The sequence below is a fragment of the Bubalus kerabau genome, chromosome 14, assembly GCF_029407905.1.
Source record: "Bubalus kerabau isolate K-KA32 ecotype Philippines breed swamp buffalo chromosome 14, PCC_UOA_SB_1v2, whole genome shotgun sequence".
Classification (NCBI taxonomy): Eukaryota; Metazoa; Chordata; class Mammalia; order Artiodactyla; family Bovidae; genus Bubalus; species Bubalus kerabau.
This window is the reverse complement of record NC_073637.1, coordinates 24103483-24125468: the sequence shown is the minus strand read 5'-3', so window position 1 is coordinate 24125468 and position 21986 is coordinate 24103483. Positions and strand designations below refer to the sequence as shown.

General features: G+C 45.6%; 1 long non-coding RNA gene across 1 annotated transcript; it reads left to right on the top strand.

Annotated features, from left to right (window-relative positions):
* Positions 1–7396: 7396 nt before the first annotated feature.
* Positions 7397–17039, top strand: LOC129627214 (uncharacterized). Its single transcript, XR_008702483.1, has 5 exons — positions 7397–7589; positions 8004–8152; positions 8975–9009; positions 9333–9430; positions 16195–17039. It is a non-coding gene; the product is annotated as an uncharacterized LOC129627214 (long non-coding RNA).
* The last annotated feature ends 4947 nt before the right edge of the window (positions 17040–21986 follow it).

The window sequence follows — 21986 nt, the reverse complement described above, 5'->3', positions numbered from 1 at the left end:
TCCCCAGTCCCGTCCAATTTCGTACATGCTGGTTTATACACGTCTGCTGTAGAAACTACATTCTACTCACACCTTCCTTCTTTTTTTAACCATAACCAGTCCAGATTCAGGCAAAGACAACATCCTATGTGTCTCCAACATTCTGGCTTTTTGGGGGGAGGGGGCTACGCCAGCTTGGCTTGCAAGGTCTTAATTCCCTGACCAGGGATTGAACCCAGGCCCTCTGTGAGAGCAGAGTCCTAACCACAAGGCTGTCAGGGAAGCCTCTTTCAGCCACTGGTCCCCAGGGGTTGGAAGGTGAGGTTTGTCCTGTTTCCCCTCCCCCAACCGTAAATTCACCCCCTACACACACACACCCCAAGCCTATCCACAGTGTGAAAGCTCACACCCAGTTCTCCTCACTTCCCGCTTTCCTGGGGGCCTCTGTCCAAACCTGTGGGTATCAACAGAAATAATCAATAAACAGTCAATCAAAGGAATAGAACAGAGCTTAATTTGAGCCAAACAGGGACCTCTAGCCTAGGAGACACAGATTCAAGAAGACTTGAATTATATTGTACCTGAATACAAAATGGGCGTGGCTTGTAATAAAGAATCTGCCTGCAATGCAGGAGACCTGGGTTCTATCCCTAGAGAAGGAAATAGCACCCACTCCAGTATTCTTGCCTGGGGGATTCCATGGACATAGAAGCCTGGCAGGCGACAGTCCATGGAGTCACAAAGAGTCAGACATGACTCACTGACTAACACTTGTAAAGGCAAAAACTGTAAAAAATCAGATAATGCAAATTGTTTTTCAAGAATTACACTTGGAGCTGGGAAGAAGCAAGGGTGCTTGTTCAGGAAGGATGGGGTGGGGTCTGAAATGGTTGCAGAGCCTGGGAGGGACCTTGAGATCATGAGGTGGCCGCAGGCAGCTGGCCATAGGTACTGTTTTGAGAGCGGCTAGTGGTGTCCTTTGATACAATTCAAAGTTCAAGTTCTTGGGGAAGCAGGAATGTGTCTTGAACCCACATCCACAATGACCACCAGCCACACACAGGAGTAACTACAGTTACTCCATTAAATATGTATGTATTTATTTATTGTTGGCTGTGCTGGGTCTTCATTGCTGTTCGGGCTTTTCTCTGGTTCCCATCTGTGGGGCCTACACTCTGGTTGTGGTGTGCATGGGCTTCTCGTCGCTGTGGCCTCTCTTGTTGTGGAGCACGGGCTCTAGGTGTATGGGCCTCAGTAGTTGCAACTCCCAGACTCTAGAGCACAGGCTCAATGGTTACAGTACACGAGCTTAGTTGCTTCACGGCATGTGGGATCTTCCTCGATCAGGGATGGAACCCGTGTCTCCTGCATTGGCAAGGGGATTCTTTACCACTGAGCCACTACAGAAGACCCCACAGTTACTCCATTTTGATTTTTAAATGCATTCTTCTCTTTCATGGTTAAAGCAAATGTATGATGACCATTTAAAAGGCCACAAACTCTCTAGTTTGATGGCATAAAGCCCGAATTAAATTGTGTACAAGCCAGAATGACTTCCCCATCCTCAGTGTGTGAAAACTCCTATCGTGGCAGGGACAAGGGGAGACAGCAACCACTGGGCCCATCTTCAGTTCCAGCATGGCTCACCCCTGGCCATGGCTCTGCGGCATGTCTGTGCTGGTCGGAGGCCACGGGAAGTGATTCCATCCCCAGGGCACTCTGCTCCTCTGGAAATGCCAGCGCTGCCCGGGGCTCAAGGAAGCTGGGTGGGCAGGAGAGAAGGGTGGTGACTCTACACAGGGAATTCTAGGAAAGCAGGACTCGGGGACACCCCTAGGCAGTGTCCAGGCCAGAACAATTGTCTTTATCAGTGTTGCAAGAATATGAAAGCTATAGTGGCCCTGAAAGTCAGAAATGCAAAATGCCAAGTGTCAGATTCCTAAGACTGTGACTCACAGCAGCCCATTTCTCCACTCTTATTCATTCTCTCTTGTTATTTTCTCCTCGGTAAACACTTGCTGGGTACCTGCTCAGTGTCCAGGGTCAGGCTTTGTACTGGTCGTAGTGGCTTCTGTGACTTACTTCAACTTGTTTCAGTACAGTCAGTGTGCAAGTGTGTGTGTGTGTGCATGCACACGCATGCCAGCTAGTTTCAGCTGGAATTCACACATGTGTGATCAGGAAAGCATGCCCGGGGGCCGTCCACTCACTGCACATCCTGGACACCCCCCAGAGCCAGCGTTACCAGGCTTCAGCCCACAGATCCCAACCGACACTGAGGATTCACTTTTCAGCATCCTGACCATCGAAAACGGATATTGGTTGCAGCACTAGTGACTTACTAGTTATCATCATGAATGTGGGAAAGGGGCTTTGTACTGGTGAAAACGTCTGAGACAGGGAAGATGGTGTAAAAGGTTGAGACATTCAGTCTGGGGAAATGGAAGCACTGTGGAGTTGGACGGTGGCTGCGGTTGCACTGCAATGGGATTGTACTTCACGCCACCAAACTGCACGCTTAAAAACAGCTAAAATTTAACTTTCATGTTATCACATCATTTTTTGCATTTTGATAAAATGCAGTGCCTTTTATCACAAAATTTCTTTAAGGTTTAGACTCTGCCCATACTTGCATGATGGCTTCCCTGGTGGCTCAGATGGTAAGGAATCCGCCTGCAATGTAGGAGAACTGGGTTCGATCCCTGGGTGGAGAAGATCCCCTGAAAAAGGGAAAGGCAACCCACTCCAGTATTCTTGCCTGGGAAATCCCATTGACTGGGGAGCCTGGCGGGCTACAGTCCATGGGGTCACAAAGAATCGGACACGACTGAGCACAACTAAACAGCAAAAACAACTTAGGGGTCGAGGGGTCAGACAAGGATTTCTGGGCGGGATTATCTGGAAGGATGACCTGGTGTTCAACCAGCAGAGAGGGACAGAGAGTCTTGTATTAGTTTATTGTTTTCATTTGCTCTGGAAACTGACAATTGGAATTAGGGTTTAATTTGGTTTAGATTTTGAGACCGAATCTGCCATTTCAAACTATCGGGTAATCTCTAGCTTTTTGAAAATTCATTTATTTTATACCAAAATGTAACTTTCTGGTTAAAAGAAGAAGGAAAAATAAAAAAGTTGTCTTTTGAGTAATGGTGTTTTGAATAATGTTACTAAATAGAAGCATTTGTTTAGTAAACAGTTAAGTAAAGATGCTTTAGTAAGCATCTGTTACTAAACAGAAGATTTGTAGATACAGAGAACAGACTTGTGGTTGCCAAAGGGGAGATGGAATGTGGGGCAGAGATAGGGTGGGAGTTGGGATTAGCAAATGCAAACTATTATTTATAGAATAGATAAACAACAAGGTCCTACTGTAGAGCACAGGGAACTCTATTCAATATCCTGGCATAAAGTATAATGAAAGAAAGTGTATATATATATATATATATATATATTTATATATATATTTGTATAACTACTTTCCTGTACAGCAGAAATCAACATGACACAGTAAATCAACTACACTCACCAAGTGAAAGTCGCTCAGTAGTGTCTGACTCTTTGCGACCCCATGGACTATACTGTCCATGGAATTCTCCAAGCCAGAATAGTGGAGTGGGTAGCCTTTCCCTTCTCCAGGGAATCTTTCCGAGACCTGTCGAACCCAGGTCTCCTGCATTGCAGGCAGATTTTTTACCAACCGAGCTATCAGGAAAGCCCATATTCACTAAAATAAATTTTTTTAAATAAATAAATAAAAATAAAACAAAGCATTCTGCATTAAAGGAGTAAGATCTACAAGAGGGTAGAAATGAGTTTCTCAGAGCTGAGATAGGAGTGCCAACTTTGTTTCTCTAGGAGGTAGTGGATTTGCTGGGGCACGGGGGGCTGGTGGGAGGCAGGCACGCGATGGACATGCTAAGTTGTTTCAGCTGTGTCCGATTCTTTGTGACTCCATGGACTGTAGCCTGACAGATTCCTCTGTCCATGGGATTTTCCAGACAAGAATACCGGAATAGGTTGCCATTCCCTTCTCCAGGACATGTTCCCAACCCAGGGATCAAACTCAGGTCTCCTGCATTGCAGGCAGATGCTTTACCATCTGAGCCACCAGAGAAGCACAGGTGAGCTTAAACCCCAGGGAAAACCACTGTTAGCTTATTTCCCTAGTAAGTTTCAGGTACTTCCCTCAGAGAATCTACACTTTAACACCTTTTTCGGTGAACTAGAGCTAAAAATGAAGGAAGCCTTTGTATTCATTTATTTGTTTTGTGTTTTTTGATTGTTTTTCCCCTCCTACTTGCCTTAGATCCCAGAAATGGAGAAAATGTATATTCCTGGTATTTCTTTTTGGCACTTCTGATATTTTGGGACCAGACATTCAAATCCTGGCTCCACCACACACAAGCTGTGTAATCCAGGCAAGTTTCTAATTTCTCTAAGCCTCAGTTTCCACTGTAAGATGGGACTGGCTATGGGGTGAAGGTTGAGAATATCCACCAAAAGCGCTTAGCATTGTGGCATCCTTGACCGTTACCCAGGCTGGCACCGCCCTCCCGGCCAGTGCACTGGCTGTTTGGAGTCCTCCCTGGTGGGATGGAGTGGACTTCACTGGAGACAGAGGAGAATGTGCTCTTCGTAAACATATTTGGGGCAGCTTGGTTGTATCGTGGGAAGAATGTGGCCTTTGGAGCCCACACTTGGGCTCACATTCTTGCTGTATCTGCTCACTAGGTGACCTTGAATATTTAATTAACATCTGAATCCCCGTTTCCCCTCCTCACAAATGAATATCTAATGCTCATTGGATTGGAGATAAGGCTGGTAGGGCATTATGTGGATGGACTGATTCTTGTTAATTTTCTCCTTCCCCCTTGTAACGACTTCACAGGAAGGAGAAAAGGTAAGCCTCTCTCTGGGGCCCCTCACTATGCATTCCAGGAGTCCTGGGTGTGTCCCCAAAGTCGGGATTGGCCCTCGGTCCTGGGAATATGGTGGAGGGAAATACAACTTGCGAGAGTAAAGCAGTGTTTCCTGTGCAGTGAACTCGATTCCAGACCCTTTGAACAAATCATCACTCCCGTGGGAACCATCCACTTATCATTGGAACATTCTTCTTGATAAAATTATTTTAAATGTTAAAAGTAAAGATTTTTAAATGCCATAATTCTCCTTCCTGCTGCAACTATTTTTGGTTTTAGCTATTACCTTGTGGTCTTTGGCTGGAGCTTCCCAGGTGGCACAGTGGTAAAGAATCTGCCTGCCAGTGCAACAGACTCAAGAGATGCAGGTTCGATCCCTGGGTTAGGAAGATCCCGTGGAGAAGGAAATGGCAACCCATTCCAGTTTTCTTACCTGGGAAATCCCATGCACAGAGGGCTACAGTCCATGGGGTCCGAAAGAGTCTTTGCCTACCTGCCGATATGGTTTATTGTACCTTCTGTCAATACAGTAACATTATATTCTACTTTTAGAATATAAAATACGGTATTGTAAACTATTTATATTCTACTTTTCTATGTAATGCTATTCATTTGCTAGCACAGATTTCACATGATTCTATAAAATAGCTACATAATAGACCTCCTTGTAAAAGTTTTACAATATTGGATATGAATATTACATGACGGTTTATGCTACAATGGCCTCTTTATGACCACAGTTTAATCTTTTTCATTTTTCTCCTTAGTAGATTATATTCTTTGCAAAAAATTATGGAGGCTCTGATGCCTCATGGGCTTCCCTGATAGCTCAGTTGGTAAAGAATCCGCCTACAATATGCAGGAGACCCCAGCACGATTCCTGGGTCAGGAAGATCCACTGGAGAAGGGAAAGGCTACCCACTCCAGTATTCTAGCCTGGAGAATCCCATGGACTGTATGCTCCATGGGGTCGCAAAGAGTCAGGCACGACTGAGCGACTTTCACTGATGCTTTATATCTGTAAAGCAGTCCCCTATAAAAATGAGAAGGGCTCTTTGTTACCAAATAGTAGATTCTTCATCCGATTACAGCCAGGAATTTGTTTTGTTTAATTTTTATTGGAGCATAGTTGATTTACAGTGTTGTATTAATTTCACATGTACAACCAAAGTGAATCAGTTTTACATAGATATGTACCCACGCTCTTTTTAGATTCTTTCCCCATATAGGTCATTACAGAGTGTTGAGTAGAGTTCCTTGTGCTATACACTAGGTTCTTATTAGTTATCTATTTTATATATAGTAATGTGTATATGTCAATCCCAATCTACCCAATTTATCCCCACCTTTTACCCCTTGGTAACCATAGGTTTTGTTTTCTACATTTGTTGTTATTTAGTCTCTAAATCGTGCCTGACTCTTTGTGACCCCATGGACCGTAGCCTGCCAGGCTCCTCTGTCCATAGGATTCTCCAGGCAAGAATACTGAAGTGGGTTGCCATGCCCTCCTCCAGGGGATTCCTGACCCAGGGATCAAACCCATGACTCTTTCATTGGCAAAGTGAAAAGTGAAAGTGAAGTTGCTCAGTGGTGTCCAACTCTTTGCAACCCCATGGACTATAGCCTAAAAGGCTTCTCCATCCTTGGGATTTTCCAGGCAAGAGTACTGGAGTGGGTTGCCATTTCCTTCTCCAGGAGATCTTCCTGACCTGGGGATTGAACCCAGGTCTCCCACATTGTAGGCAGACGCATTACCATCTGAGCCACCAGGGAAATCCTGCTTTCATTGGCAAGCAAATTCTTTATTGCTGAGTCACTGGAAACTGTTTTCTACACATGAGATTCTGTTTGTTTTGTAAATAAGTTCACCTCACTGTTCTTTTTAGGTTTCACATATAAGTGATATCATATGATACCTGTCTTTCTCTGTCTGGCTTACTTCACTCAGTACAGCAATCTCTAAATCCATCCATGTTGCTGCAGGTGGTATTACTTCATTCTTTTTTTTATGTACAGCTAGGAATTTGATCAGTGGGCTGATTTCACACTTGGAGAAACTGGGATACAAACACATTCTAACAGATCTACCCTTAGAATCCATACATCAATGTACTCATCTCATTTTTTTTTTTTTTTTTTTTTTGATCATGCAGCACAGCTTGAGGGATCTTAGTTCTCTAACCAGGATCGAACCCAGGCCCCCAGACATGGAAGCACAGAGTCCTAACCACTGGACCACCAGCAATTCTCTCATCTCAGTTTTAAGTGACCAGGAAAAGCAACGATGTACATTTCAGCAGTGGGTCCCTTGACAAATCACCCAGCATTTCCAGAGAGAAAAACCACCCTGGACTCCCTGGAAGTCTGGAGAAGAAAGGTGATGGGGGAGGGGGCAGGAAGCGAATTAGGACGAATAATCTGTTACACATACACTGTGCAGCAAGAACAAACTGAAAGGGAGCCCAGCCTGCCCCAAGGCACAGGATGTAGCTGTCCTTCTGAATGGCTCTTCTGTCCTATCGAGGCCCATTGTCTCATGGAACACAGGCCTAACAATGTCCCATTGTGGTCGTGCAAAGACAAAGTGGTTAAATCCCAGTTTTCCAGCTGTCTGTCTTCATTTTCAGTCTCCCGGACTGGTCCTCTGAGGATGGCTCTGTTCCACTGCCTGAGCTCCACGCTGCCAGCCATGTAAGTAAGGATGATTTACAGGCTCCTGGATCTGCCTTGAGGACAATTATAAATCTCTCATCTTGCTCTGGCTTTTATAAACATGTAAAGATGACAGCACACATTTCCAGGGTGATAACAATGGGAGAAACTGTCTTTGCAATTGCCTACCCAGAGCCTGCTGTCCATTGCAAAGCCACCTGTGTGTGGAACCATGCAGATGCTTCCCATGGACAGAAGATGCTCTTAAGGGCTTTATACAAATCAGTGACTGGATCAAAACTTTCGTTTTAAAGGAAATTTAAGGACCAATTTCAGTTGCAAGAGACTGTTTTGCTTTAAATAAGCCTGGAATGGGTGTTACTACCATGTGGATTTTAAAATCCCTACACTGAAACAATTCCTACTGGCAGCCAACTATTCTTGTTGCCCCAGATTCTGGGTCATGTGACATCTCTGCATCGCCACTGGCGTGGAAGGACTGGGTAACCAGCCAGCTGGAGATGGTTAATAAGGAGGCACTGGAGTGACGGAAAGTTCCCTGGAAATCACCTGCTTCCTGTGTCACCTCCCAGATGGAGAAGGTACTGGCTTCTAAGGGGGAGGTTGCGCATCGCTTGCTAACGGTTTCTACAGAGAAATGAAATCCCAGGTGTTTCAGAGAAGGGAAAGCATTGTCATTGCCATGTGCTCTGTGGTCCTGCCTTTGTCTTTTCCTTTCTTTCTGGATCAGAGGGTCTTGGTATTGATAGACTTTGCTCTAAGAGTCCAAGCAAGAATGCCTGCTGAATATGGAGGTGCACAGAAAGAAGAGGCTGATTCCTTGGAGAGGGATGGGTTGCAGGGTCTAAAACGTTCTCTTCTGTACAGTCAACGAGTCTGTGGGCTGGACATGGAAGGAAAGTACCCCAGCCCTGATGCTGCATGCACTGGGCAGCCACAGGCTGGCTGCCCCATCACTCTGCTGCATCCTCTCCCACCCGTGAGATGGGGTGACAGTTGTGGCATCCTCACCAGATACAAAAAGATTTAATGCAGGCAGAAGTACCTCATGAAAGTAAGTTCCATCGTTTGTGTGGAGTAACAAGCAATCAGGGAAGGCTGGTACTTGGCTGCCACCAACAGTGTGTGTCTTCAGGAGCTTTTAGAAACAGGTGTACCTCTTTTAGCAACTCCCCCCACCCCTTTACACTGACTAGCTGAGACCTGCTTTCCATATTTGTGAAGCTGTATTTCCGTCTGTCCTCCGAGGGGGTCGGGGTGTCAGGACCACTGATAACTTGTTGGGGCTTAGCAGGGAGCTTGTTAGGTCTAAGCTCGGGGTGAAGGGGGAAGGGGAAGGTGGAAATAGGCTGTGGGGGAGGAGGTTTGGGAGACAAACCATAATCCACATTTTTTCCTAACAGGATATTCATCAAACCTAATTTTGGATAAAAGTGACGTAAGTGACATTTTCTAAATCGTGTTACAAGCTTCTTAACTTGAAATGCCTGCTTTTTACGTGTTTAGCTGTGCTGTGTGTTGTTAAGGCTCTTTGGATCCATTTTGGGGATCTAAACTCATCCACTATCATTAGAGTGTTGTCCTTTTCTCTACCTGACTGTAAAAGAAGAGAAATGTGTATTTTATTGGCAAGAATGGATACATATATATGTGTGGCTGAGTCCCTTCGCTGTTCACCTGAAACTGTCACAACATTGTTAATCGGCTCTACCCTGATACACATTTCTTTCTTTTCTCTTTTTATTTTGTATTTTATCTCAGTGGGTCTGAACCTCTTCACCAGCCTCAGTGAATACTTCCGGGGTGGCGTGACTGAAGGTTGCTTGGAACCTCCGTCACGAAGTTCGTCATAGAAAGAAGTAAGTTTAGTGATAATCTTTTCTGCAGTTTGTTGGAGCTCTGTTTCCCTGTCTGTGAAACGAGAAGCTTAGATTAGTCGCTCTCTTCCGTCAGCACAGAGTAAACAGCATCCTTTCAGGAAGATTTTCTCTGCTCCTGCCCCACCCTAACCTTGGGGCTTAGTAAATAGTCAACGCATCCACAGGGATGGGGAGGGGAGGGGTCCTCAAGGGTTCTTCTGGTCCACTCAACCCTCACCCACCATTCCAATATCTACCAGCAGGAAAACCCAAGCTTTCTCCAAGCCAGTTGAGTTCAGTCAGCAATCCTATGGGAACTGATGTACGGAACAAAATCTGTGCTAGGTTCTGGGAATACAAAGCAAGTGAATGCCTGTCTTCCAAGGGTTTTTCCATCTTGGGGGGGGAGGACAGAGTCAGGGAGACAGAACAGTGAGATAACAAGGTCAGGGCTCTGCAAAGTGTGAGCTCAGGTGGGGAGGAGCATGCAGGGGAGGAGAGAGTCCCCTGGATCCCGCCTCCCTGGATGGATCACACAGTAACTCAGAGTCAGGTCTGTGGGCTCCACAGCCAGCTTAGACCACACAGAGTCCACCATAATGTGCTCGCCCTCTGAAGACTACGGAGCCACGTCCAAACATTCTAATATAATCAGAGTTCATCTGTCAGAGGTGAGAGACCAGTGGCGGGAAACCCCCCTGCCTCCATTAACCTTCACACAATGGACCTGATAAAGCCCCGTCTTCAAACAAAGTGCCGGCAATCGCTTTATCAGATGTAATTACATTTTCTAATCTCACAGAGACTTCCTCGAAGCCACTGAGAATCTCAGGTGAAGGATCGTCCCAGAGGTTATCTGTTGAGGTTCTGTCCAGTTTACGTCTGCAGGCCTAAGCTTTATTAAGCATTGTCCTGGCCCCACAGGTGGTGTCACACCTAAACCCAAACAGACTGACCCCCAGCGCTAGGGGCCATCGACTCTGTCTCTGAACCATGTCATCCCTGCGGCATTGGGCCTCTCCCTCCTGCTTGGGAGGCCTGAGGCTGATGGAACCTCGAAGGCATTTGGTGAAATCTGGGCTGAGATGGTGCCTGGTTCATTCAGTGTGATGCCCTGAGTGACACACACCTCACAGGTGAGGTCTGGGTTACGCCTGAGGCTCCTGATTGCTGGACCCAAGATTTCACGTGCAAGGAGGCTGTCAGTGTGATTGGTGATTAAAGACAAGTAGTGCAAAAACCTGGTCTGAGATTGTATTAACATCATAAGTAGGGAATTCTCCAGGAGTTCAGTGGTTAGAACTCCAAGTTTCCAATGCAGAGGGCACAGGTTTGATTCCTGGTTGGAGAACTAAGAGCCTACAAGCCCCATGGTGAGGCCAGAAAAAAAAAAATCATAGACAAGACAAGCATATAGATGCAAAGAGATGACTTATTAGAAAAGACTCTGATGCTGGGAAAGATTGAGGGCAGGAGGAGAAGGGGATGGCAGAGGATGAGATGGTCGGATGGCATCACCAACTTGATGAACATGAGTTTGAGCAAACTCCGGGAGATAGTGATGGACAGGGAAGCCTGGTATGCTGCAGTCCACGGGGTCGCAGAGTCAGACACAACTTAGCAACTGAACCACAGCAAAGACAAGTGACCAGTTTCTCATCCAGGTCTTATTTGTAACTTGATTAAAGAGAAGAAGAACTTGGGGTGGGGGCAAGGAGGGACAATGCTGGCACATATTATCATCAGCCCTAAATGCCTTCAAGTTCCTCATGTCTTTCAGTGAGTTCTTCTCTTTTGGGGGAAAGTATTTTCCTAAGAGCTTTAGGATTTCTCATCTCTGACTGTGCTGCTTGCTGAGGACTGATTTGGTCACAGGTTCCCTTATCCTCTCAGCAAACAATACAGACAGTCATCGCCCCCCGCCCCCCACCATACCTAAGGCTACTGCATCTTAAAGCTCAGTGTTTCTCTCTTGTCAAGTTAGAACCTTGACTGTCTGTCTGGTTAAACAGACAGAAGGTCCGTTCTTCAGAAATAACTGTGCAGTACTTCCATTTCCCAGGCACTCCTTGAAAAGAGTTCTGTGTGATTATTTGCCCTCTTCAGAAGTGATAAATGCCAGTTAATTCAAGTACCAGGAGATGGTAAATGGTGCAACAGAATAAATTAGCCACTTGGTCCGGGTGATCAGGGAAGCCTCAGTGGCTCAGAGGTAAAGAATTTGCCTGCAGTGCAGGAGAGGCAGGTTGAATCCCTGGGTCAGAAAGATCCCCTGGAGAAGGGAAGAGCAACCCACTCCAGTATTCTTGCCTGCAGAATCCCATGGACCGAGGAGCCTGGTGGGCTACAGTCTTTGGGGTCACAAAGAGTCAGACACAACTGAGCGTATATATGCACACCAGGTGATCAGAGAAGCCACCCCTGAGGCAGTTGGGTAGCCCGGTGTGTGGGGAACAGCACACCCAGTAAGCTCTCCACAGCCCTGCCTGAAAACCAGCTCTGTAACCAGGGGCCCCTCTGCAGCCTGAAATCTACCTTCCCCTAAGGGACCTTTTGGTCCAGCAAAGATGGTCCTTTGTGACACCAGGACTTGATCTTGCGCAAGGAACATCCTTTCTCTCTTGTACCACCTTTAACCCATGAGAACTATTTAGTCTGGTCTATTTAAAGAAAGTGGTGCAATCATGCCAAGGTAAAGACTCTGCCAGAAAAAACAAAATCCTAATCACTCCTTTAAAGTTATATGTATCGCAAGTGCTGGGTAAGCTGTTCACAAAGCACCACCGGGTTAGACCTCACACCAACCACACAAATGGGCGTCACACCCATTTCTGAGATGCGGAAACTGGGGTCAAGAGGTTGGGAAGGTGCTCGGGTCACTCACTGGTACACAGGACAGTGGGGAGGGATGAAGCCACACCTCATGTCCTTTACTGTTACTCTTGGCAACTAAACTCACTGAGCTTTGAAGAGCATCTCATCTGGCCAGACAGAGAACACGGGGCTGGGACTGGGGCTGATCTAAAATCCCCTGTGTTTACATGAGCTTGGGTTTTAAATTTTTATTTAATTTTCATTTTATTTCATTTTTCATTTAAATTTCACTTTTCATTTAAATTTCCTTTATAGTCTTCTACAGTTAAGTCTCTACATTCTTGCATGAATCAGAAGAAGTAAAAAAAAGAAGGTGGAATCTGTGTGTAGGACATATGTTGTTAGTCGCTCAGTTCTGTCCACGGCCTGTAGTCAGCCAGGCACCTCTGTCCATGGAATTCTCCAGGAAAGAATACTGGAGTGGGTTGCCATTTCCTTCTCCAGGGGATCATCCCGACCCAGGGATAGAACCTGGGTCTCCTGCATTGCAGGCAGATTCTTTGTTTCTGAGCCACCAGGGGAGCCCAGAACAGATATTGTTAATACAAAAAATGTATTCCTATATACAGTTTTTCTGTATACAGCTTTCCTATACACAGTTTTTATATATAAATGTATTACTATATACAGTTACAAATAGATAGGTAAACAATGCAAACAGTGAGAGACTATTTTTTGGGCTCCAAACTCACTTCAGATGGTGACTGCAGCCATGAAATTAAAAGATGCTTGCTCCTTGGAAGAAAAGCCGTGACCAACCTAGACAGCATATTAAAAAGCAGAGACATTACTTTGCTGACAAAGGTCCATCTACTCAAAGATGTGGTTTTTCCAGTAGTCATGTATGGATATGAGAGTTGGACCATAAAGCTGAGGGCCAAAGAATTGATGGTTTTGAACTGTGGTGTTGGAGAAGGCTCTTGAGAGTCCTTTGGACTACAAGGAGATCCAACCAATCCATCCTAAAGGAAATCAGTCCTGAATATCCATTGGAAGGACTGATATGAAGCTGAAACTCCAATACCTTGGCCACCTGATGCGAAGAGCTGAGTCATTTGCAAAGACCCTGATGCTGGGAAAGATTGAGGGCAGGAGGGGACGACAGAAGATGAGATGGTTGGATGGCATCATCGACTCGATGGACATGAGTTTGAGCAAGCTCCAGGGGTTGGTGATGCACAGGGAAGCCTGGTGTGCTGTAGTCCATGGGGTCGCAGAGTTGGACATAACTGAGTGAATGAACTGAACTGATACACAGTAGGTGCGGATAAACACTGTTTGATTCCACTTATACGCGGTGCTTAAAATAGTCAAAATCAGAGTCAAAAAGTACACTGGTAGCTGCCAGGGGCTGGGAGGTGGTGGTGCGGGGAGTAGTGGGGAGGGGAGATGAGGAGTTAGTGTGTAATGGAGACAGAGTTTCAATTTGATGCTAAGTCACTTCAGTCGTGTCCGATTCTGTGCGACCCCATAGACGGCAGCCCACCAGGCTCCCCCATCCCTGGGATTCTCCAGGCAAGAACACTGGAGTGGGTTGCCATTTCCTTCTCCAATGCATGAAAGTGAAAAGTGAAAGGGAAGTCGCTCAGTCGTGTCTGACCCTCAGCGACCCCATGGACTGCAGCCTTCCAGGCTCCTCCATCCATGGGATTTTCTAGGCCAAAGGTGAAAAATTTGGGAGCTACATGATGGTGAGAGCTACACAGCCATGTGAATGTACTTAGTGTCACTGAAGCGTACAGTAAAATATGGTTAAAATAGTATGTCTTGTATTATGTGACTTTTACCACAATCAAAAACATTTAAAAAATTAAAAAAGCAGAAGAAAATGTCAAAGATGTTCTTGAGAAGAGGAAGAATGAGGAATATCACAGATGGTCAGAGGAAATGATCATTTTCAAGCTGCTTGAATCAGCTGAATCACTCTCTATTTGTACAACTCACGCTCCTGTCTTCAGGGCGTGATGGTTGTGTAGGATCCGTTCCTGAAGATGTTTTAACAATCCCTCCTGCCTCCACTGCTCTCCGCCCCACAATAAGCCAAATCAAACCGGGGATCCAGGACTCTCCTCTGTAACACGCAGAGGTGGGAGAGAGTTGCATGTGAGCCAGTGAGCTATGCGAGGAATTTGCAGAGGACACAGGAGTTCACGAATGGAATGGCCTCCAAGCTCGCCAAAGCATCTTGTTCCTAATCTTCCTCTGTGTTATCAGATGTGGGTGGAAGCCCACAGCCAGCCAGAGTGAAGAGACAAAGCTCATTTTCCAGGAGGGAGGACCCTTCCCCCCCAGTGATGCCCCTTCCTCTCGTATTCTTACAAGATGGTGAGCGGCTGGCCCACTCAGCATGCAATCTCCCTTAATCGCCTGCTGGCTGCTCTACCTGGCAGCCCACACTGACCTCTCTGATGCCTCCTCTTGTGAGGGAGCCATGGAGGTGGCCAAGAGAGGAGGTGGGAGGGGAGATTCAGGCCGAAGGAGCAACCTTGTGCAAAGGTCAGGGAGGCGAGAATAGGGAAGCAGCTCAGGGCTCTGAGCAGAGGTCCCTCCAGCCAACTCCCCATTACCATCACCAGGGGGCTTGGAAGGTGCCCAGGCTCACGGGTGACCCCAGATTAACAAACAGGACCTCTGTGGTCAGGACACAGACATCTGCGACCCCAGAGGCAGCCATGGCTGAGAACCAGGGGTGCCACAGTGAACCCAGAGAAAGGCAGGGGTGCGGCCAAGGGCTGGCATTGGAAAAGTGCAGAGTGGATGGTGGGGTCCCTGATGAACCTCTGATTTCTTAAGCACGAGGAGCAGAACCGCCTGTGAAGAGGCTGCTGTGGTCCCCAGACAGGAGATGGCAGTGTCGGCCCTAATTCTGGACACAGGAAGGACCCAGAGCACAAGGGCGGTTTCAGAGATCAGAGGGAGTCAGGTGGGGAGGGTCAGGGGGAGGGGTGGCTACGTAGCCAATGGGATGAAGAAACGGGGACTGGTCAGGAAGACCTCTTTACTTTTTATGTGAGTATAAATATAGCGTATTTACTTATCTATTTTGGCTATGCTGCATGGCTTATAGAATCTTAGTTCCCCGACCAGTGATTGAACTCACACCCTAGGCATAAAAACGTGTGGAGTCCTAACCAGTGGCTGTGCTGCTGGACTCAGTCGCTGAGTCGTGCCTGACTCTGTGACCATAGTCCACCAGGCTCCTCTGTCCACGGGATTTCCCAGGCAAGAATACCAGAATGGGTTGCCATTTTCTACTCCAAGGGATCTTCCTGAACCAGGGATCTAACTCGGATCTCTTGCATCTCCTGCTTTGGCAGTCAGACTCTTTACCACTAGTGCCACCTGGGAAGCCCCCTAACTACTGGACCACCAGAGAATCCACAAAATAGGGTACTTAAAATAGGACTATTCCGGAAAACCCTAGAAGTATACTTTCCAGACTCAAATATTTCATTGTTCTGTTTACCAACTATTGTTTACTTTGTAAAAAATAATTTTTTAAATGTTCACCAAAAAGGAAGACATGAGTGTCTGCAGTAATGAGCTTTCTTATTCTTACAAATAAAATCAGAAGTGGTCCTCAACATAGTCACCCAGCTTAATTCAGCTCCACTCTGGGCTCTCCATGGTATTTTTCATCACTGGCTCAGTTTTACAGAGGGAACATCAGCATCATCTGAAGTCTTTCAGAATTCAAATCTACACAAAATTGTTAGGAGAGAGCAAGACAGGCGAATATTAGAGGAGTTTTGGGAAATGATAAAATAAAAACAAAGTCCTATGATTATGTCTATAATTAAAAAAATTATGTTATGAAATAAAGCTATGAGGAAGGTACTCAGACCCACAGCTGCAAATGTAACTAAGCATTTAACTTGATCCATTTTTAGGTTTATTTCCGTTGTAGGCACTGAACTGCTTTTGCACTGTGGTGTTGGAAAAGACTGCAAGGAGATCCAACCAGCCCATCCTAAAGGAAATCAGTCCTGAATATTCTTTGGCAGGACTGATGCTGAAGCTGAAATTCCAATACTTTGGCCACCCGATGCGAAGAGCTGACTCATTGGAAAAGTCCCTGAGACTGGGAAAGACTGAAGGCGGGAGGAGAAGGGGATGACAGAGGATGAGATGGTTTCATGGCATCACTGATGTGATGGACATGAGTTTGAGTAGGCTCCGGGAGTTGGTAATGGGCAGGGAAGCCTGGCGTGGTGCAGTTCATGGGGTCGCAAAGACTCAGACACTACTGATCAACTGAACTGAACTGAACTGCTGCTGCTAAGTCACTTCAGTCGTGTCCAACTCTGTGCGACCCCATAGACGGCAGCCCACCAGGCTCCCGCGTCCCTGGGATTCTCCAGGCAAGAACACTGGAGTGGGTTGCCATTTCCTTCTCCAATGCACGAAAGTGAAAAGTGAAAGTGAAGTCGCTCAGTCCAACTGAGCTGAGGCACTGGTAAATCATGACACAGAGCACAGTGGGCGGAGCACTAGGTTCCACAGCCTGGCTGTGCTTCCCACTTTCCCTGGGACCCCAGCTGTCCTGTCTCTGTGGCCTCGGATGCCACTCTATCTCATGAGCCCTTGGAATAAGGAGTGTTTCTCCACCCAGTTGCCTGTTAGAATCCCCTACGGAGATTTTACACATCAACGCCCCTAGAAATTTCTGGTAGTAGGTCCTTGACATCAATTTTTTTTTTAATTCCCCAATATATGGGTTAATAAAACAAATATTGTATATTAACAATATATTGTATATGTGGAATCTAGGAAAAAATGGTACAGTGAACCTATTTGCAAAGCAGAAATAGAGACACAGACCTAGAGAACAAATGTATGGACACTAAGGAGGGGAAGAGGGAGTGGGATGAATTAGGAGATTGGGACTGACAGATGTACACTACTATGTATAAAGGGAAAGTGTTAGTTGCTCAGTTGTGTCTGACTCTTTGCAACTCCCATGGACTATACCTCCAGGCTCCTCTGTCCATGGAACTCTCCAGGCAAGAATGGTGGAGTGGGTTGCTACTCTACTTCTCCAGGGGGTCTTCCCCACCCAGGGATTGAATGCAGGTCTCCTGCATTGCAGGCAGATTCATTACTGTGTAAAATAGATAACTAATGGGGAACACGGTGGTGACCAATATGGGAAGGAAATTGAAGGAAGAGAGGGTATATGTGTACGTGCGGCTGATATACTTTGCTGTGCAGCAGAAAACAACATGACATTATAAAGCAACTAAATTCCAACAACGAAAAAAAAAAGAAAAATCTCCCCAAGTCGTTCCAATGCATTGCCCAAGCTGATCATTACTGGATGATCAAGATGATTTCTATGTTCTCTTCTAAATATCAGGTTTTTTTGAAACCTAATTTCATGGGACACTTCTCCCTCAGTCTCTCATTCCAAAAAGAAAATCCGGAATAGCACAAGCTTCCTTTTGTTTCCAGGAAGCACACACAGGCAGAGAGGCAGCCGTCAAGACCAAGGTTTAAGTATGCCCTCAGCATTGGGACGGTTTGGTTGATTTTAAGGAGAAATTCTCCATAGCTTCTGAAGGGGGGGTTGCGGTTTCCAGCTGCACTAAGAGGCCCCCAGGTGAGCAAGAAGGAAAGGAAGTCAATGGAGCCCCGGGCCAGCTCTCGAAACCGGCCAATCCATGGTGGCCCTCTGGCCACTAACCTTTATGCCAGTGGAGTGAGCCGTCCCTGAACAATAGAAGCTCTGCCACTTTGAAGATAAGCTCACACGGCCTGCTTGAAACAATAATTCTGTACTTTCTTTCCTGTTTCTAGATTTATTTTAAGTATTAGTATAAAATGTCAGAGCAGCTGATAGCAGCCAGATCAGTTTGTATAAAACTCGACTGCCTGTTTGTGGTATATTATGGCTATATTTGACACAGGAAAGCACTTAATCATGCAGGCTATCAGCAGACCACACCCACCTTTGTGAGGACCCTCCGAGGCCACAAGATTTATCACTGTGAACTTGAACTGGATGGACAGGCCCTGATGGATAACACAGGCTACTTCTGAGAAGTTGGGGCTAGAAGGCTACCATCCACAACCCAAGGGCCAGGAGAAGGTCAGGAGCGCAGAGCTATCTCCCATGGAGGGCCTGAGCGTCTCCCACCTACCCCCTGGCTCTCATCTCAGGCCGTTGAAATCTTCGGAGTGGAAATCTGATGATGTAGCAATTGCGGCAACCTCCCGAAGCCCCATTTCGCTCCAGAATGGCTTTTTCTGAGGCTGCTAACCACAGTTTTCTCCACATACCAGCTAATCAGTGAACAGTGAATCTGTTTACAGAAAAAGCCTAGCATCACCTTTGTTCACTAGTCTTTTCTGGTGGGTTACTCTGTTTGCGTATTTGCAGGTCTTGGAAGTTGGGAGGCTGGCACTGTGGGCGGGGGAGGGGGGGCACCACCTTTTCTCTCCTTTTCACCTACTGGACACCTGAGGCCCATAAGAGAAGTAAGTGAGGGCTTCTCTGGTGGCTCAGTGGTAAAGAATTCACCTGCCAATTCAGGAGACACAAGTTCAGTCCTTGGGTTGTGAAGATTCCACATGCCATGCAGCAACTAAGCCCATGTGCCTGCACTCTAGAGACTGGGAGCCACAATCACTGAGCCCACACACCACAACTATGAAGTCTGTGCACCCTAGAGCCTGTGCTCTGCAACAAAAGAAGTCCAAACACAGCAACTAGAGTAGTCCCTGCTCACTGCAACTAGAGAAAAGCCCACACAGCAACGAAGACCAACACAGTCAAAAATAAACAAATAGAGAAAATTACTTTTTAATGCAAACAGAGAAACTGAACCTTTAAAAGTGAAAAGTAAGTGAGCTGACCATGGCGAGGTGTCCACAAGTCTCCGCAATCCAGAAACCCCAGCCCTAACTCCTTCTGCTTGCATGTGAAGCACTCAGGCCATTCCATCTGGTGCTGGCATTTGCCCAGAGTCCAAAACTCTGAATTCCACTCCTGGTTTCCCCTTCTGTAGTGGCAGTGTAGTGGCACAAGTCACCTGTGCTGTCTGCTTCCACCTCTGAGATGGGGGTGATTGTCCCCAGGTACCCAGTGTTCTGGGATGTACCCAGATGGGAATGTACACCGCAGAGGACTAGTGTCAAATGGATGGGAAAATACCATATGTTGTCATTAAATATTAATATTCTTAAATACCTGATTGGAATTACACTCTGGAGCCAGTCTCACCACTCACAGCTCAGCTCTTCCAAGTTGCTTACAAAACCCCTCCCAGCCTCAGTTTCCTCATCTGTAAGGCAGCAACAGTAGAATCTTATAGCTTCTTTTTCTCATTATTATAGACATATTCTGACATATTTTTGATGGTAGAAGGAGTGGGAAAATCAACTACAGAAATCCGTGCATCATCTAGGCCCAAACATTTTTTCTCTGATTTCCTCCAAACCAAGTCCCAGGCAGCAAGCCCTTTCCCAGTCTCCGGCTAATTAGGTTATGTTTTCTAACATCACCACTGTGCCATGTCACACCCAACAAAATCAATAACACTTCTTTATCATCATCCAATATCTAGGCCACAGCCAATTTTCCCTGATTGTCTCAAAGATGTATTTTTATAGTTGGTTTATTCACTCAGAATGAGAGTAAGGTTCAACTGCTGAACATGGTTACTATATATCCTAAGCCACATTTATTCAGTAACAGTCTCCCCCCTCCCACCCCACCCCCACCTTAAATCACAGCATAGTTATGTTGGAGAAACTGTTATTTGTCTCCTGGAATGTTCCACATTCTGGATGAGGTTGATTGCTTCTTTCTACTGATATCTAACTCTCCCTACCCCATCCTTAGTACAGATGTCCTGGTAGGTTTATGGGAAGGATTACATAAGTTGATACCTATATATTCATTTGTAAAGGCTGCTGCAACAAAGTATCACAAACTGGGTGGCTTAAACAACAGACCTTTATTCTATCACAGTTCTGGAGGCCAGAAGTCTCTCTTTGGCTCCTAGCTGCCATTTCTCCCTGTGTCTCTTTACCTCCTCACCCTTGTATTTGATTCTGTGTCCAAACTCCCCTTTCCTAAAAGGACGCCAGTCATATCAGGTTGGGACCTACCTCAGTGACCTCATCGCAATTAACCACACCTGCAACAACTTGATTGCGCAATAAGGTCACATCCTGGGGTGCTGAGGGTCAGGAACTTGAACATACGCGTTTTGTGGGGACACAGTTCAACCCATAAGAGCACAAATAAGTGGCACATGGTATTCTATAAATATTAGCTACGTTGTCAATAATTTCATCATGACCATGTTATATTGTTACTTATTTAAGGATTCAGTGAGTCAATTCGTGTAAAACATTGAACACAATACCTAGCCAGTAGTGAAATTTCTATAAATATTAGCTATGAAGTTGTAATGTGTTACAACGTTACTTATTTAGTAATTGTTTCTATACTAATGTATATTCATGTTAGAATGTTTCTTCTTTAGTAATTTTAATACTAATTTAAATTCACCCTTGTTGTTCAGTCGCTCGCTCAGTCGTGTCAGGCTGTTTTCAATCCCATGGACTGCAGCACACCAGGCTTCCCTGTCCTTCACTGTCTCCTGGAGTATGCTCAAACTCATGTCCATTGAGTTGGTGATGCATCCAACCATCTTATAAGACTCAGTAAGAATGAGCCTCAGGCCAAATCAATTTTACTAGGTAGGGGCACAGGAAAAGGTCTGCCACTTGGGAGAGAAGAGGGTAAGGGGGAGCCTGTGGCCACCAGAGCAGCCGGAACCCCCTGCTGGGGACTGTCAAGTCCTGGCTCTCTTGTGTCACTGGCCATACCATCTGGACAAGCTGCTTTTTCAGACTGAAGTTTCCTTCCCTCTGAAGTGAGCAAACATTTGATATTCTCCAAGCTTCTTTCACTTTCGCTATTTCTAGGTTCTATAAAGAAAAGGATGGTAAAGGGCATAGCAGACAACGTCATTTATAACATTAAGAAAGCTATTTCTCTCTGTTTATAGTATCATCAAAAAATTTACCAGTTATTAGGCAACTGGTAACCATGCTTAAAGGCTTCCCTGGTGGCTCAGTGGTAAATAATCTGCCTGCCAATACAGGAAACATGGGTTCGATCCCTGGGTTGGGAAGATCCCCTGAAGGAAGAAATGGCAACCCGTTCCAGGATTCTTGCCTGGGAAATCCCATGGACAGAGGAACCTGGCAGGCTACAGTTCATAGGGTCGCAAAAAGTTGGACATGGCTTAGCAACTAAACAATAAGAAGAGTCATGCTTAAAATGCACCATAAAAAAATTGTTTTTTTTTTGTGAAACTGGTCAAGTAAAAGATCAGCTTCCTTTTGTAAGACAATATTCTTCACTTTGGTTGATCACTAGTTGTTTTTTGTTTTCTATCTCACGGACCATTTTTATTTTCTTTTTATAAGTGAATTTTCTTTGCTCTCAGTGTTGTGGTTATTTCTTTCTCATTTTTAAGCCTCTAACTAATTACCTTCTTTTTTAACTTTTTAAAGTTTATTCTATATTATAGTATAGTCAATTTACAATGTTGCATTAATTTCAGGTGTATAGCCAAGTGATTCAGGTACACATATACATATATCCATTCTTTTTCAGATTCTTTTCCCATATAGGTTATTACAGAGTATTGAGTAGAGTTCCCTT